Source organism: Papaver somniferum, chromosome 10 (genome assembly GCF_003573695.1).
Source record: "Papaver somniferum cultivar HN1 chromosome 10, ASM357369v1, whole genome shotgun sequence".
NCBI classification, from domain to species: domain Eukaryota; kingdom Viridiplantae; phylum Streptophyta; class Magnoliopsida; order Ranunculales; family Papaveraceae; genus Papaver; species Papaver somniferum.
Window position 1 is genome coordinate 152312289 of NC_039367.1, and position 19205 is coordinate 152331493.

Genomic DNA, 19205 nt, shown 5'->3' on the forward strand with positions numbered 1-19205 from the left:
AATAAAGTAATGATAAATTCGCACAATTGATTCTTACAATAAAGATAATAAGAGGCAGGTATGAGAATTAAAATAACGATGTATTATCTTCCTTGCAACAAACAAGTCTGAAAACAAGAAGGTTCAAAATACGTCAAAATAAAGAAAGGAAATCAAGAATGCCCAACAACAGCATCTTATTCAAAATACTTTTCAAATCTTATTACTGGGTCCAGGATTTTCAATCTCAGTAATGACCTCATCAACAGACTTCTCTTCTTCTTGCTGATTTTCAATCTCAGCATTTGCCTCATTAGCAGACTTCTCTTCATCTTGCTGATTTTCTCCTTCATACTTTCCATAGCCTTATCAAATCCATCACCAACTGAACCACTAAGGGAGATCGAATTTTATTTTCTTCAGATGAAAGAGATTTGTTCTTTTTCTTAAGAATATCATGGGAATTCTTCAATTGACTATATTGTTCTTGAAACTGACTCTTCTTCGCAGAAAGACTTATATTATTTTGAACAAGTTTCTCATTTTGGGAGCTTAAATCTTTAAGCGAAATCTCGTACTGTTCCTTCAGTACGCGAAGAGTTCGCGCTTGATTTTCATTTATCTCATGCAGAATTGAATACTGATGTGAAAACATTGCTTCTTTCTTCGAAAAAGATAGCTTCTCTCTAGAAATAATATGGTTTTCTTCTGATAAAGTTTGATGTAATAAATCAGCATCGTGTGATAATTTAGATAAAAAGAAAATTTGATCATTAAAAAACTCAATTTTTTGAGTAAGCTGGTTATTCTCATGGGAAAGATTGTTGATCTGATCAAGTGAATATGAATATTGATTATTTAATTGGCTTAGTTGGGACTGCAACTTCTCGTTATTCGCTTGAGCATCTTCAGCAAGGAATTGAAAGTCATACTTAGATGATAATGGTTAAAATCAATAATAATCATCATGAGGAAAGGAAACAAACTTAGATTCATAGTTCATGGTGGAAGAACAACAGTAGAAGAAATCGGTGACAGAGGCAGCAGAAATGGATAATAACGGATGAAAATGAATAGCAACAAGAGAGAGAAGAAAAAGTGTAGAAGTATAGTTGCAGTGAATAAAAGAAGGGTTATTTACTGATTGAAAAACCCTTATATAGGTGAAAAGAAACAACCGGTTGAAGACAGTTCAAGTCGGTTAAAGAGGAAGAAAATCGACACGTGTGGAGAGAAACTTGAAACCCGGGAAATTGTCGAAGAAATAAAATGAAAAAATACAAGCATGTGCGATTTACAAAAAGAGAATTTCTAATATCGCTCACTCTGAAGAATAAGTGAAACGAGAAGAGGCAAAATGTAGGAGTAAAATATAGCACAGGTTAGTAATCAAGCGAAGTAAAGAGTACAACCTAAGCGAAGAGCATCGCACACGACAAAGTTAAGATGACGCGCCAGATGATGTCAGCAAAGTCACGAATAAAGTGTGGAGAACTGTGCCGAAGAGGTATTCTATGCGAAGATGAGCGATTGTATATGAGCGAATATGTCGCATAGTGATCCCGAAAATAGTGGGTATCTTAGATGTCATCCACTATGTAAAATTCTATATAAAGAAGAGAGGTCATTACTTGTAAAACGTTCTAAGATAAGTCTTGGTCAATAAATAGAGGGAGAAACGAAAAGTGAATCTAGGTTTCAAGTAAAATTGTTGTAATACTTGAATCTATCTTGTAAACATTCTAAATATTCAATTAATCAAATAAGAATTCATAATGATCACTTAAAAATTGGATTAATTTTAGTGGAGTGTAGTTGTAAGAAATCTTACAACTACAACTGACATATGACGGGGAGCAATAATCAGTCAACCAGTATAGTTGACTAACTAATGGGCTTGGTCCATGGCACTAATAACTTAGAGCTTCAATAAAAAAGAAGAACGATTTTTTGGGGACCATGGTTTTTTTGGGGGGATCATGGTTTTATTTTGGGTAAAGACATTAGAAGTAAATACCTATGTCACCCCTTATCTAGATATTTATATTAATACCTAAATTACCCTCCTGATTAATTTTGGGTGATGATTAGTGAATGATTTAGTTAAAAACAATTAGTGAGATTAAGTTAAAAGATGGGTTTATTATTAGTTGAGTAGAATTATTGAGAGAGTACAATTAGAGAAGATGAAAGAGAAAAACATGGAAAATTGATTTTTTTCCAAATCACTAAGTTTGAGTATTCAAATGATGAAAACTCATCTGATTCTTCATCTCCATCCTCTCCTAGAATATTTGTTAATCTTCAAAATGATCCGGGTTTGAACTGGATTTTGAACAGTTCGGTTAATTTATATGAAGAACAAGTAACTGAACTCATTTGAAGCTGTAGTTCGGTTACTTTATATGAAGACACTACAACAAACAGGCGTATTTGTGACATTATGTTTGCAACATCATTGAAAACGTCATAAATATTAGTTATGCGTGACAATTTTAATGTTACAAAAATATTGTGTTAGCTAAATCCCCAGAAGTGTCAGAATAGGTTACTTTCTACACCTGCTATTATGTCGCAAATATTTATTTTTAAAATAAAAAATAAATAATATTAATATGATTTTTCGCACCGATATTTCAGAAATGTTACAAATAATCATGTATATTGTTAACACCAAAATCTGTCACAAATATCCAATTATTCACGACATTGTGAAGTCGTTAAGAATAATATATTTTTCCTAGCACTCTCATCCGTTGCAAGTAAACTCATGTATTACTAACATTTTATGATGTTGGTAAAACCCTTTATTTGCCACTCAAAAATAATGTCACGATAATAACATTTTTAGGACGCATGTATCTACTAGAAATACCTTTTCGATAATATAAAATGTTGTAAATACAACGGTTGTCCTTGACGTATATAATGCATAATAAATGGTTTTTATTTTAAACGTTTTCATATGTCGTAAAAAGAAATAGTTTGTAGTTTTTCATTTTATAACTACAACGTCTTAGCTGATTTGAGTTTTTCTTTCAAATTTTGGATCCACTACGATGCTTATTAGTGTTGTACAATTTTAACGATGCTTATTAATGTTGCACAATTTTTCTATGGCCGCTAGAGTGGAAATATTTTCTTAATGTAAAATTAGTTGCGTGGTGCATCTCCTTTCCATATTCTGTTTTTTTGTTCGTTTCTAGTATCTTCGATAGTTTGTTTACTATTATAGTTCAAAATGACAACTTTCATTTAAATAACAAGTCAACATGTCCAAACAACTAGCAACCAAGGTCCTTTGCAAAAACAAAGGAAAAAAGAGGTCTACGACACACACAAAAAAAAAAAGTGGCTGAGAAACACAATTCTTTAATCAATATCACTCTCACCACTTGAGATAATACCTTCATTTTCACTATTATATTCACTCAAAACACCACCTTCTCCTTCAAGTTCTTCTTCTTCAATATAGTCCCCGGAACCTTCAAGATCATCCATAACAATATCTATATCAACTTCTTCGGCGGAGACATCATTTCTATTCAAACTTGAATTAGTAACTTCCTCATTGCAACTTGATGCATTTCCAGAATTATCTTGGGCTATCTTTTCTGTCGTGAAGTGTTCATCTTGCTGATATGCCTCGTCATTGTTTGGTTATGGCCCAACCTCTTTCTCTAAGACATCATAAACATTCTGAGGCATTACACGCTGAACAACATACTATTTTCCGTGCAGTTTAAGGTCTTTAAGGTAGAAAACTTGTTGCACTTGGTCAGCAAGAACAAAAAGATCGTCTTTGTACCATGTCTAAGAGAAGTTAAGACTAGTGAAGTGGATATCAGTGACAATATTTTTCCTTCTCTTGTCGGTGTCCCACCAATCACATCTGAAAAGAAAAACTTTATTTCCATACAGGTAACTTAGCTCTAAGACATCTATTAACACACCATAAAAATCATCAACATTAGACTGGTGCTCCCCCTTTACTACAACACGACTATTCTGTGTTCGCAAGTTTACTTCCCGATCCCTCATATGAAATCGTATTGCATTAATGATACACCCACTATTTCGCACTACGCGTGAATCAGGGCCAACTGCTAGTGAATATATTTCATCTGAAACACTAGGAGAATTCTCTTCTCGTAAACGATTCACCTACAGAATGATAGAACATTAATACTAGTCCACAAGAACCATACAGCATAATGACACTCAATGTTAATAAGAATTTAGGGGATACTCTTTAAAGTCCAGACATAAAATGAAAAAATTGGCAGTTAATAATATAAAATAAAAAAAATTGGCGACACATCTAGGTACTAGCTGGTCATCATTTTATTTCAGATTATGTGTATATATCTTGGCTAACACGTATCTCATTCTCTTCATTATCACCAACAATTCAAAAATTACTTGTTTCATTTATATATACACAGTTAATCGAGATAAAAAAGAGTATGCATTCTCAAATTACCTAAAATACTCCTCATCTAACTAACATATCTATTATCTATGTGCATGAATATACTAAGTTTCACACATGCATCTTTTTACAACAGTATGCTACGTACGCCACTAATGATGGCTTCGACTTAAGATAACAACAACGATAACGTCTAGGTATATAAAATAATATGATTAGTACTTACCCGTTCTTCAAACCATTTAGCAAAATATCTTTCATGTCTGGTGTGGGAATGGAAAACACACAAAAACTTGCAAGTATACAAGGTCAAGTTTTATAATATAGGGATAAGAAAAAGTTAGTCCACAGGGAGCGGGAGCATACAAGAATTTTCCTAAGCTATCAATGGGTGCAAAGCACTATGGCAGTGAGCAGTGATGGATGAAGGCAGATACAAAGAACTAAAACAGTTAACACAAGATGGCAGCACAGCAAGGATTAGATGGCAGATGATATAAAATAACAACAACAAGGAACCAAGGATGTAATCCAAGGGCAGGGGTGAGATTGTGCACTGATTTCAGTGCACAACAGGCTTCAAAATGCAAGAACTAAGCAAAACAGTAAAGGAAAGTAACTGAGCAGTGAATAAAAGCAGAGCTGGAATTGTAAGTGACTGAAGAAAGGAATTGTGGCTAAGCTAATGGCTTAGAATCCACCTTGGTGTCCTAGCCAAACAATGTAGTTCTAGGTTGAAATTAAGACCCTAAGCATACAATTGGAATGGAAAGAAAATCAGCTTGCTCAACTAATGTGCTCCTAGCATTGAGTGTCTTTTGACAGTACAATCAATCACAAGCACACAGATGAGCACTAATCTCTCCCATTGCACAAGAAAAACAAGCATTAAGGCTCTAACCTAGCAATTCATCATCCAACAATGCACTAAGGCTTCATCTGAGCCTTAGCTGCAGTAATTTAGTTCATGAAAAACATGTTAACAGCATCAACATTCATCACATATGCTAATTGAAACAACATTCTCAACATTCAAGATAAATATCAAAACATCATATAACATTCACTATCAACTGTCATGAAATAACTGAAATTGAAATTGCAAACAAACAGAACAAAATGTTTTTCTGGCTAGTCCAGAGATCATCCCCCTCTACCCCTCTACATCACCCCCTATTTATATCACCAAATACCCAATTTTTCCGAAACCCTAGAATTGAAATTAGGGTTTTCAATTTCCGAAATTTACTCACCAAAACTTTGAATTGACGTCGCCCCATGTCTTCTCTGCCTCTCTCGGTTCTTATCCTGCTCCCAATCGCTACAATTGCTCCCTAATTTGAGGTGTTTTATCAACCCTCACCTAGGTCAGTTGGTGAGAGAGGTTAAAGCGCTTCGAATTAGGGGGATGGGTCGTGTCGGGTAATGATGGAGATGGTGGAGTTGGTGGTAGAAATGGTGGTGACAGGAGCGATGGATGATGGAAGTAGCAGGTGGAGGTGATGGTGGTGGAATGGGTGTTTCTGCAGAGGAATGGGGGAGAAGAAGAAAGAAAGAGGAGAAGAATGGGTCGACAGTTTAGGGTATAGGGTATCCGTTTTTAGGGTGTTGAGCGGGAGCATCAAAGTTAGATGTTGGCGAAGCTGAGCCACTGGAATCGAAGCTGGTAGGTGAATCGGACGGCTCCGAGTGAAGAGGCTGGTAAAGACCGTCGGATGTCTTGATACAACGAAGTTAACGGCGAAGATCGAGGTTAGGTGCTGTAGTGTTTAGCGGAAATATCGCTATTTGATGCGCAGGCAAAGAAGCGACCGTAGGATCTAAATGTGATCTAATCTGAAGGCTTGGAATTTAGGTACTATGGTGTTTTGCAGAGACTTCAGATTTTGATGCTCTACGAAGGATCGACCATTGGATGATGAGATGGATCCGATCTAACGGTTGAGAATGGAGGCGGGTATGGATATAGAAAATGGGTTTGGGTAAGGGTTTTGGGCCTTGGGTATGACAAGCCCATATCTTCTTTAAGAACAATTCTTCCTTCTTGAGCCCATTCCTAGCTTTTTGGACGTGCGCACCATTCTTTGCGGCTTCCTTGCGTAATTTCTTCCGGCTTTTCACTACTCTTCAGCTCTTTTCTGCTCCGCAAGTCATCCAGACTTTATTTATAACCTAAAAATGCAAAATTAAGTAAGAAAAATATTTATTCTTGAAAACAATGAAAATACAGAATATGGGATAAAATGTAGAATTAATGCACAAAAGATGAGTTAAATGCCAACAAAAAGGGATAGATATATACATTATTTGGCACTCATCAAATACCCCCAAACCTGAATTTTACTTGTCCTCAAGTAAAACAAAACTAAGGAAATCCTAACTATACCACTGTCGCTGGTCTCTCGAATGCATTTAGCGTATGCACTAAGCCTTTTAAACCACTAAGTGTCCCTAGTGGACGAGTTGAAGTCTTGTGAAGGTTTTCTTAGAACGTGCCTACAAAGTTCTAGGTCAAAATATAAGCTCAGATTCCATCAAATGTGACATGTGCAAAACAGTTTAAGCTCACAGCAAAATGGAGATGTCAATCTAGCTATCGAAGGCACAATCCTAGCACTGATAAAAAAAAGACATGTGATAAGAGTGTAAAGTGTATCTACACATGTGTAAAGAAAGATCTGAAGTTATGACTACTAATCACCAAGAGATAGTTTCTCAGGCTAAGAACCAAGGTCGAAATCTAGCTAGCTGTCCGGACTTTACGAGAAGTGTGAATGAGTTGGAGGTATTTCACAATTACTCGCGTTGTACATCAATGGCATACACCCTCCTTGCTTATTACAATGAAACAACAAAATGACTCTTTACATGACTCTTATTTACATTGACTACTCTCTTTTATTTTTGGAACAAGAGATGATGGAATTGATAAATACTTGATTTTTTTTTTTTTTTTATTTTTTTTTTTTTTTTTTTTTTTTTTTTTTTTTTTTTTTTTTTTTTTTTTTTTTTTTTTTTTTTAAGAGAAAAACTTTTGATACATAACAAAAGGAAACAAAAATTACATGACACTTTGCAAGAGGTAGCCCTTTTTGATGCACCCAGTTAAATTCGATGGTTGTCTTTCTTAATGTAACCTCCACCTTCTATCCCAACCAACCAACCAACAAAGAACAAGCTAGTCAAGTTTCGTTCAGTATTCTAAAGTGATTGGCAATCGTAACTTCCTATCAAACACCTTGAAGATCGAGGCCATACATGTATTGGTAGATCGTGCGCGTGCAAATTTCTTATCACTATGTGAATTGTGCTAGAATCAGGGTGCCTAAATATCTAGACTAAGACTCCTAATAATACATATTTGCACAAGAGTCAACATTTCAAGGTAAATGAGCTCCATTTTTTATGATTTTTTTTTTTAATTTTTTTTTTTTTGAATTTTTTTTTTTTCAATTTTTCAAAAGAAGGAGTTCGTTTTCAATTATAGCATATTATCATGGTATCTACTCTATACCCCCAAACCTAAACTAAACATTGTCCTCAATGTTTCAAAATATGGAAAGAATTATAAAACAATATATGAAGAGGAACATGCTGAGTAGAGTAAAAGGAGAGAGAATACCCGATTGTACGGCGAAGCTCGATTAAAACTCCGTTATTCAAGGCAAAAATCCATCATATTAGGAGTCACAATGGATGAGCACAAAATATATACAAAAGGAAATTTAACTAACACATTATCTACAAGAAAATTTGGTTTTTAATGGGATTGGACTTTTTGGAAAAAATTTGGTTTTGTTGGGAACATTTGGTTTTGATGGGAAAACGAAAAATTTTTTTTTTTAGGGAAAGATTTGGAAAACTTTTTGGTTATTTAGGGAAAGAGTGGACCAGTTTAGTCCACATAGACTGGGTCCTCCAGGTTGGTTGTTTCAATGTCGGGTGGAAATGGCTCAAGGAATGGCTTTAATCTCTGCCCGTTGACTTTGAAAACGTTCTTGTTGGAGACATCCTCCAGCTCTACAGCTCCATGAGGAAAAACTGTGCGTACTAGGTACGGACCCTTCCATCTGGAACGCAGTTTTCCTGGAAAAAGATGTAATCGGGAGTCATACAGCAAGACTTTCTGACCAGGAGTGAAGGATTTGCGCAGAATACGCTTGTCATGAAACATCTTCATCTTCTGCTTTATAACTTGGCACTGTCATAAGCCTCATTTCTCAATTCTTCCAACTCGTTGAGTTGAAGTTTCCTTTGAATTCCAGCTTCGTCCAGAGAAAGTTCAGCTCTTTGATTGCCCAGTAGGCACGATGTTCTAATTCCACAGGTAGATGGCACGGCTTTCCATACACTAGACGATAGGGGGACATGCCAATTGGTGTCTTATAAGCTGTTCTATAGGCCCACAAAGCATCATTCAATCTCAATGACCAATCTTTCCTGGACGGGTTGACCGTCTTCTCCAGAATGTGCTTAATTTCCCTATTAGACACTTCCACTTGTCCACTAGTCTGAGGGTGGTACGGAGTAGCAACCTTGTGAGTTATGCCATACTTGCGTACTAAAGACTCAAAGTGTATTGACGAAAATGTGAACCGCCGTCACTGATGATAGCTCTAGGGGTACCAAAACGTGAAAATATGTTTCCTTTAGAAATGAAAGTACCACCTTGTGGTCATTTGTTCTGGTTGCTATGGCTTCTACCCACTTAGAAACGTAATCAACTGCGACTAGGATGTACAACTTGCTGTCAGACATGGGAAATGGACCCATGAAGTCTATCCCCCAAACATCAAAAATCTCCACAATCAAAATGGGGTTCAATGGCATCATGTTTCTCCTCGAAATGCTTCCTAGCTTTTGACAGCGTTCACAAGCAACACAATAATCATGGCAATCCTTGAACAATGATGGCCAATAGAATCCACACTGCAAGATCTTTGCAGCGGTTTTCTTGGCACTGAAATGGCCTCCACATGCTTGGTCATGACAGAAAGATATCACATCTTTCTGTTCAGTGTTGGGGACACATCTCCTAATGATTTGGTCTGGGCAGTACTTTAAACAAATATGGGTCATCCCAAAGGAAATGTTTGACTTCAGCCAGGAATTTAGAGCGGTCTTGTCTCGACCAACGTGAGGGCATCCTACCTGTAGCGAGGTAGTTAACAATATCAGCAAACCAAGGAAGGTCTGAGATAGACATCAGCTGTTCATCTGGGAATGATTCTCTAATCAGCTCAATTCATCAATAGACTCTAAAGTTAATCTAGACAAATGATCAGCAACCACATTCTCACAACCTTTCTTATCACGGATTTCGAGATCGAATTCCTGTAATAAGAGTATCCATCGAATAAGGCGAGCTTTAGCATCCTTCTTGGAAAGAAGATACTTCAAAGCCGCATGGTCTGTGTATATGATGATCTTAGACCCTATCAGATAAGATCTAAACTTGTCTAATGCGAAAACGACGGCAAGCAATTCCTTCTCGGTAGTTGAATAATTGAGTTGGGCATCATTAAGGGTTTTGCTAGCATAGTATATCACATATGGTAGTCTATCAACTCGCTGTCCTAAAACAGCACCAACAGCATAATCAGAGGCATCACACATAAGTTCGAACGGAAGCTTCCAATCGGGTGGTCGGACTATAGGAGCGGTGGTGAGAAGGGTTTTTAATTCCTCCCATGCCTTCACACAAGCAGCATCGAAATTGAAGGCAACATCTTTGGAGAGAAGACTGCACAGAGGTCTGGAGATTTTGCTGAAATCTTTGATGAATCGCCGGTAAAAACCAGCATGACCTAGAAATGATCTGATCTCCTTCACAGAGCAAGGTTGTGGTAGATGTTGAATGAGGTCAACTTTAGCTTTATCCACTTCAATTCCTTTTTCTGAGATGATGTGTCCTAGAACTATTCCTGAATTCACCATAAAATGGCATTTTTCCCAATTTAGAACAAGGTTCTTTTCTTTACATCTGGATATCACGAGGGCAAGATGCTTCAAACATTCGTCAAACGAGGAACCAAAAACAGAGAAATCATCCATAAAGATCTCGAGAAAACTATCTATCATGTCAGAAAAAATGCTCATCATGCAACGCTGAAAAGTAGCAGGTGCATTACACAACCCGAAGGGCATACGTCTATAAGCAAACGTCCCAAATGGACACGTGAATGTAGTTTTTTCCTGATCTTTGGAGCAATGTGAATTTGGTTATAACCGGAAAAGCCATCTAGAAAACAGTAGTGACTGTGTCCAGACACACGTTCTAGCATTTGGTCAATGAAAGGGAGCGGGAAGTGATCCTTCCTTGTTACTGTGTTCAACTTCCTGTAGTCGATGCATACTCGCCATCCTGTGGTTGTACGAGTAGGGACTAATTCATTCTTGTCGTTCTGAACTACAGTAATGCCTGACTTCTTAGGCACAACTTGAATGGGACTAACCCATTTGCTATCGGGAATTGGGTATATGATACCCGCATCAAGTAGTTTCAGGATCTCTCCTTTGACTACATCTCTCATGTTAGGATTAAGTCTCCTTTGCATTTCCCTCGATGGTTTGGCATTCTCTTCAAGGTTAATGTGGTGCATGCAAATGGTGGGACTAATTCCTTTGAGATCTGAGATGGTCCATCCTAAGGCCTCTTTGTGTTCCTTAAGTACTTCTAAAAGCTTACTTTCCTGTTCCGTGTCTAAACATGATGAAATAATGACAGGTAAAGTATCAGAAGAACCTAGGAATGCGTACTTCAACGTACTAGGCAATGTTTTCAATTCAAGCTTGGGTGGCTCAACAATGGATGGAATAAGCTTGGAATCAGAGAGTAAGGGTGGTTCCACTTCATATTTCCTTTCAGTGATGTCCATTTGAGGTACAGATTCGAGTAGAGATAGGACGTCACTACAGTATGCATCATCATAGGAATCTGAGTTAAAGTTCTCCATACATGCTTGAAAGGGGTCGACGGATAGAATGTTAGTCAGCGAATCTTGCATTAATCCTTCAATCATATTAACTTCATGCACATCATCATCATCAAGATTCACAGGTTGTTGACTAATATCGAACACATTCAATTCTACCGTCATGTTACCAAAAGACAGTTTCAGCACTCCATTACGACAATTAATGATCGCGTTGGACGTAGCCAAGAAAGGACGTCCTAAGATGACAGGAATGTGACAGTCTGGGTTTTGTACGGGTTGAGTGTCTAAGATAATGAAGTTTACGGGAAAATAGAATTTGTCAACCTTGATCAAAACGTCTTTGACCACTCCACGAGGAATCTTGACAGATCGGTCTGCCAGTTGTAGAGTGATAGATGTTGGTTTCAACTCCCCAAGACCTAACTGCTCATAAACAGAATATGGCAGTAGGTTAACACTTGCACCTAGGTCTAATAACGCTTTATTGACCGTGTGTTCTCCTATAGTGCAAGAAATTGTTGGACATCCTGGATCCCTAAACTTGGGTGGAGTTTTGTTCAGAATGATGGAACTCACCTGCTCAGCTAAGAAAGCACGTTTTTGCACATTGAGCTTGCGCTTTTGAGTACACAAGTCTTTGAGGAATTTGGCATAAGCAGGGATTTGCTTGATTGCTTCAAGAAAAGGAATGTTGATGTTGACTCTCTTGAACAGATCTAACATCTCATTATAATGGGTACTTTTCTGTTGATAGATCAATCTTTGAGGAAATGGGGCAACAGGAGAATGAGTTGGCAAAGGGACATTCACAGCAGTAGAATTGTCAGGCTTTCCAACTTGCTCAGATTCTTTGGTTTTCTGGGGTTGTGGAGACAGCGTGGAATTTGTATCAGATTCATTAGGTTCGCCCACGTTGTTCTCGATGACTTTACCACTTCGGAGGGTGGTAATTGCATGGACTTGATCGGGTGAGGTTTCAGTGAAGGATGTTGTGCCTGTTTGAAATATCCTCTTTGGATTTTGTTGGGGTTGGCTCGGAAGTTTACCCTTTTCTCTCTCACACATTTTATCCATCTTTTGATCTAGATTTTTCTGACTTTGCATCAAACTTTGGAACATTTCCTCTAGGGTGGATAATCTCTTGTCGGTATTGTGTTTAGGATATGATTGTTGTTGAGAGTTTGATTGTTGTTGAGGGTTTCTCGGGTGTTGATAACCTTGATTGTTCTGATATCCCTGATTGTTTTGATAGCTCTGATTGGGTTGATATGGTCCTCCCTGAGTGGGTCCTTTTGACCATGAAAAGTTAGGGTGGTTTCTCCATCCTGGATTGTAGGTCTGTGAATAAGGGTTATGCTCTGGTTTTTGAAACATGGCATGTGCCTGTTCAATCCTAGATTCCTGGACTGCAAGCAAATCGGGACAATTTTGGAATTGATGGTTGGGGTCATTACAAGCAGCACAAACAGACGAAGCGACATGTTCTCGGAGAGTAGTGGTGGAAGGTTTTGAATGTTTATGTAGTTCTAACTCTTCTAATCTCCTAACTATTGATGCCATGTTTGCTCTTCCCTCGAAATCCACTTCAATTCTAAAAGCCTTTGCTTCGGATGTAGTCTTTCTGGTTTCATGGATGGATTCCCACTGTTGCGTCTTTTCAGCTACTTCAATCAAGAAGTCCCAAGACGCATCAGCAGTTTTGTCTACGAATAGACCATTACACATCGACTCAACCGTTGTTCGGGTGGACACATCTAGACCTTCATACAAAATTTGCACAAGTCTCCATTTTTCAAAACCATGATGGGGACATTGGAGCAATAATTCATTGAATCTCTCCAAGTATCTAGCTAAGGTCTCACCTTCTAATTGCACAAAGCTATTCAGACTTTGACGAATTGTCGCAGTCTTGTGGTTCGGGAAAAACTCTTTGAAAAACTCCTTTATGAGGTCATCCCATGTCATGATGGATTGAGGCTGTAAAGCATAAAGCCAGGCCTTTACCTTATCTTTCAGGGAGAAAGGAAAAAGCCTTAACTTTAGGGTTTCGTCGGACATTTGAGTGAAACGCAGAGTTCCACAAATTTCCTCGAATTCTCTCACGTGGTGGTACGGGTTTTCATTCTCAACACCTCTAAAAATTGGAAGCATCTGTATTGTGCTTGATTTCAGCTCATAATGGCCATTAGCCTCGGGTAGCACAATACAAGAAGGTTGACTGGCTCTAGTTGGGTACATATAATCCTTGAGGGTACGGGGTTCTCCCATTGTTTCTGGTTGATCTGGACTGTCTCCCCCAGAACTTAGAATTTCGATAGGTTCGTCTGGGTTAATTCTAACAAGTCTGTTTGTTTGGTCTCTGTAGGTCACAATCATGTCCTAGTAGGTACCTTAACTAACATGTTGGTCAGACAGAGCAATCGGAAACAATTTGGCCCCCAAGGGTTATGAAGATTTGGTTTTGAATGGGTGTTGGACTAACAAGGGGTTTTGGTTTTTGGTTTAAAATGGGGCTTTGGAAAAAATTTCGAACTAAACCTAGCATAAATTAGCACAACTCATAAAAGAAAATAAAAACAATAATAATAATTAAGACAAGCCCGTAAAAGAAAAAGAAAAATAAAAGAAAAATAAAAAACAAAAAAAACAAAAAAATAATTACAGTCCCAAATATAAAAAAAATAAATAAATAAATAAATAAAAATTATTACAATCCCAAAGAAATAATTAAATTAATTATTACAAGCCCGAGTTTGAATTTAAATGAGGCCCAAGTGGGTTAACTCATGGGTTAGGCTTACTTGGTTTTTGGAGGGAAGCCCAAAAATAGGCTTTTAGTCCCCTTTTAGTTGCACAACCCAGTTGGGCTTTAGGATCGTCCTAAGCAGCTCACGTTCAAGCCCAGCAACAAGGTTGGAACAGAGCCCAGCAGCAGAAGGTGCACAAGCCCGGCAGCAACAGAGCCCAGCTCAGTTGAAGTGTTGAAGCCCAGCAGTAATGGTGGCACAAGCCCACCTCAGTTGGATGAGCCCAGCAACTTGTTGAGATGCAGCATCCCAGTTGCTTTGGCTTGGCAGCAGGCTTTGGCTGGGCAGCAGCAACAGCAGCAGCAGCAGCAACAGCAGCAGCAACAGCAGCAGCAGCAGCTCAGGTAACTCTGCAATGATCTTGACAGAGATGCAATGGTAGATGAAGGACATCAAGGAGAAGAAATTCAACACACAACACCACTCCCCGGCAGCGGCGCCAAAAACTTGGTGTGGGAATGGAAAACACACAAAAACTTGCAAGTATACAAGGTCAAGTTTTATAATATAGGGATAAGAAAGAGTTAGTCCACAGGGAGCGGGAGCATACAAGAATTTTCCTAAGCTATCAATGGGTGCAAAGCACTATGGCAGTGAGCAGTGATGGATGAAGGCAGATACAAAGAACTAAAACAGTTAACACAAGATGGCAGCACAGCAAGGATTAGATGGCAGATGATATAAAATAACAACAGCAAGGAACCAAGGCTGTAAGCCAAGGGCAGGGGTGAGATTGTGCACTGATTTCAGTGCACAATAGGCTTCAAAATGCAAGAACTACGCAAAACAGTAAAGGAAAGTAACTGAGCAGTGAATAAAAGCAGAGCTGGAATTGTAAGTGACTGAAGAAAGGAATTGTGGCTAAGCTAATGGCTTAGAATCCACCTTGGTGTCCTAGCCAAACAATGTAGTTCTAGGTTGAAATTAAGACCCTAAGCATACAATTGGAATGGAAAGAAAATCAGCTTGCTCAACTAATGTGCTCCTAGCATTGAGTGTCTTTTGACAGTACAATCAATCACAAGCACACAGATGAGCACTAATCTCTCCCATTGCACAAGAAAAACAAGCATTAAGGCTCTAACCTAGCAATTCATCATCCAACAATGCACTAAGGCTTCATCTGAGCCTTAGCTGCAGTAATTTAGTTCATGAAAAACATGTTAACAGCATCAACATTCATCACATATGCTAATTGAAACAACATTCTCAACATTCAAGATAAATATCAAAACATCATATAACATTCACTATCAGTTGTCATGCAATAACTGAAATTGAAATTGCAAACAAACAGAACAAAATGTTTTTCTGGCTAGTCCAGAGATCATCCCCCTCTACCCCTCTACATCACCCCCTATTTATATCACCAAATACCCAATTTTTCCGAAACCCTAGAATTGAAATTAGGGTTTTCAATTTCCGAAATTTACTCACCAAAACTTTGAATTGACGTCGCCCCATGTCTTATCTGCCTCTCTCGGTTCTTCTCCTGCTCCCAATCGCTACAATTGCTCCCTAATTTGAGGTGTTTTATCAACCCTCACCTAGGTCAGTTGGTGAGAGAGGTTAAAGCGCTTCGAATTAGGGGGATGGGTCGTGTCGGGTAATGATGGAGATGGTGGAGTTGGTGGTAGAAATGGTGGTGACAGGAGCGATGGATGATGAAAGTAGCAGGTGGAGGTGATGGTGGTGGAATGGGTGTTTCTGCAGAGGAATGGGGGAGAAGAAGAAAGAAAGAGGAGAAGAATGGGTCGACAGTTTAGGGTATAGGGTATCCGTTTTTAGGGTGTTGAGCGGGAGCATCAAAGTTAGATGTTGGCGAAGCTGAGCCACTGGAATCGAAGCTGGTAGGTGAATCGGACGGCTCCGACTGAAGAGGCTGGTAAAGACCGTCGGATGTCTTGATACAACGAAGTTAACAGCGAAGATCGAGGTTAGGTGCTGTAGTGTTTAGCGGAAGTATCGCTATTTGATGCGCAGGCAAAGAAGCGACCGTAGGATCTAAATGTGATCTAATCTGAAGGCTTGGAATTTAGGTACTATGGTGTTTTGCAGAGACTTCAGATTTTGATGCTCTACGAAGGATCGACCATTGGATGATGAGATGAATCCGATCTAACGGTTGAGAATGGAGGCGGGTATGGATATAGAAAATGGGTTTGGGTAAGGGTTTTGGGCCTTGGGTATGCCAAGCCCATATCTTCTTTAAGAACAATTCTTCCTTCTTGAGCCCATTCCTAGCTTTTTGGACGTGCGCACCATTCTTTGCGGCTTCGTTGCGTAATTTCTTCCGGCTTTTCACTACTCTTCAGCTCTTTTCTGCTCCGCAAGTCATCCAGACTTTATTTATTACCTAAAAATGCAAAATTAAGTAAGAAAAATATTTATTCTTGAAAACAATGAAAATACAGAATATGGGATAAAATGTAGAATTAATGCACAAAAGATGAGTTAAATGCCAACAAAAAGGGATAGATATATACATTATTTGGCACTCATCAATGTCTCATATCCACATTACGAGGGTCTTCCTTTTCTAGTTCTTCCATATGTTGTCTGCATATGCATAATATACAAAAATGTCATTCTTTTAATTATGCATAAGCATTATAATAACTTCATTCTAAATTATATCCACTTACTCAATGTATGTTAATAGCTCTTTAGTATTGTTCAAAACACAAAATCTAGCTTTGGCGGTATCTTTCAAGTCCAATATCACGTTTTTAACAGCTCCAAGAGGTCGAGCATCATTTGAGAAAACACTCAGCCCCTTCATTGGTTCTCCAGAGCCACCATCGTCATTTCGATATTCCCCGTTGAAACGTGTTTCAATTCCATGTAGATACATAGAGCAAAAGGTAAGACATTCGTTGTTGATGTATGCCTCGGCAATGGAACCTTCAGGTCGTGCCTTGTTTCGTACATATTGCTTTAGTGTGCGTAAATACCTATTTCAAGATCATACATTAATTCAATGAGACAATATAATAGAGAGATTTAATGAATTCAAAGTTACTTGTCTTATGATCAAAAGCAAGACACGTCAAGTTTAGCAAAAGTAATAGGATTTGGAAAATTATTAGCATCGTCACCACTCTATTTGATCACTTCGCAAAATATATCCATCTCTGGATTTTGTATATGATAACTTGTAAACAAATGACATATACAGACAGATCACCAATCAACTGAATTCAAAAAGGCAAGCTACGGATGGAGATGTTTATAATAGGTGGCATCAGCATATTCAGAAACATGAACATCATCTGTATACTTGAACAAAGTAGTACAACCTCAAAAAATGAGAGCAATTGTGATAGTAATTACCTTTCAATTGGGTATATCCAACGATATTGCACGGGTCCACCAAGAATAGCTTCATGTGGTAAGTGAACTATCTAGTGAACCATAATATCAAAAAATGCTGGTGGAAAAATCTGCTCCCAACTTGCATAGTAGTACGGAAACATCCTTTTCCATTTTCTCTAGTACTTCCGGTCTTAGTGTCTTCGAACACAATTCCTTAAAAAAACACCAAGCTCAACTAATGCACTAGATATATTTTTCGGCAGGAAACCACGCAGTGCAACAGGAAGAATCCGTTGTAGAAATACATGACAATCATGGCTCTTCATTCCGGATATCTTACCATCTTTTTCCTTTACACACCGAGCAATGTTTGAGGCATAGCCGTCAGGAAACTTCACCGACTTCAACCACTCGCATAATATTTTTCTCTCTGGAACCGATAAAGTATAAGATGCAGATGGCTTAATTAACTTGTTACCTATCTTAGTTAGATGCAGCTCCTTCTTCAAACCCAATCTTTCCAGGTCTGCTCTAGATCTTATGGTGTCTTTAGTTTTCTTCTCTATGTCCATCAGCGTTCTAACAACACTATCACAAATATTTTTCTCCACATGCATAACATCAACGTTGTGCCGCAATTTATTAATCTTCCAATATGGTAATTCGAAAAAAATACTCCTTTTTGTCCAATTTAACTCAAAATCATACCGTTTCCTCTTTTTGGTGTTCGGTGACTTCCCAAAATCTTGCTGCTCGACGACTTCTAGTTGTAATAACACATCATCTCAGACAACTCCTCTGGCTTTGGCTTTTTTTCGGCTTTTCCATTAAATAAATGTTTGCCCCTGTCTCTCCAAGCATGAGTTTGAGGCAAAAAACTTCGATGACCCATGTAACATATGTTCCGTCCACTCTTCAACCACATCGAACGTGTATCTTTATTACAAACAGCACAAGCTAGATACCCATGAGTACTCCATCCAGATAATTTTCCATATGCAGGAAAATCATTGATCGTCCATAACAACGCGGCATGAAGCTGAAATACTTCCTTTGAATCTGCATCAAAAGTCTGCACACCAATTTCCCATAACTCTTTTAATTCATCTATCATCGGCCTCAGATAAACGTCGATATCATTTCCGGGACTGTTAGGTCCTGGTATTAGTAGAGTCAAAAATATGAAAGGCTCTTTTATGTATCTCCAAGGTGGCAAATTATACGGAACAACAATTACAGGCCAAATAATGTGTGGTTTTCCATTGAGGTCATTAGATGGAATAAACCCATCGCTTGCAATGCCAAGACGGACATTACGTGAATCTTTGGTAAACCAATTATGTTTCTCGTCGAGCTGTTGCCAAATTTTAGAATCTGCTGGATGCCTAAAAACGTTTTTCTCTGCTTTCTGTATTTTTTTCCAATATTTCATATCTTTAGCAGTCATCCTTGACATGAATAATCTATGCAGCCTTGGCTTGAGTGGAAAATAACGCAGTACTTTCTAAGGTATCTTCTTTCATTTTCCCTCGACGACTTTATACCTTGGATCATTACACTTGGGACACTTTTCAAGATTCTCATTTTCCTTCCAAAAAAGTGCACAATCGTATCTTCATGCATGAATTACTGTATAACCAAGTCCAAGGTTCCTCAATAATTTCTTAGCCTCGTAGTAGGTGTTTGGAAGTGTCTCACCTTCAGGCAATGCCGCTTTAATCAAATCAAGGATCA

General features: G+C 38.2%; 1 pseudogene; it reads right to left on the reverse strand.

Annotated features, from left to right (window-relative positions):
- Nucleotides 1–192: 192 nt before the first annotated feature.
- On the reverse strand, nt 193–18918 carry LOC113316554 (annotated as a pseudogene).
- Nucleotides 18919–19205: the final 287 nt, after the last annotated feature.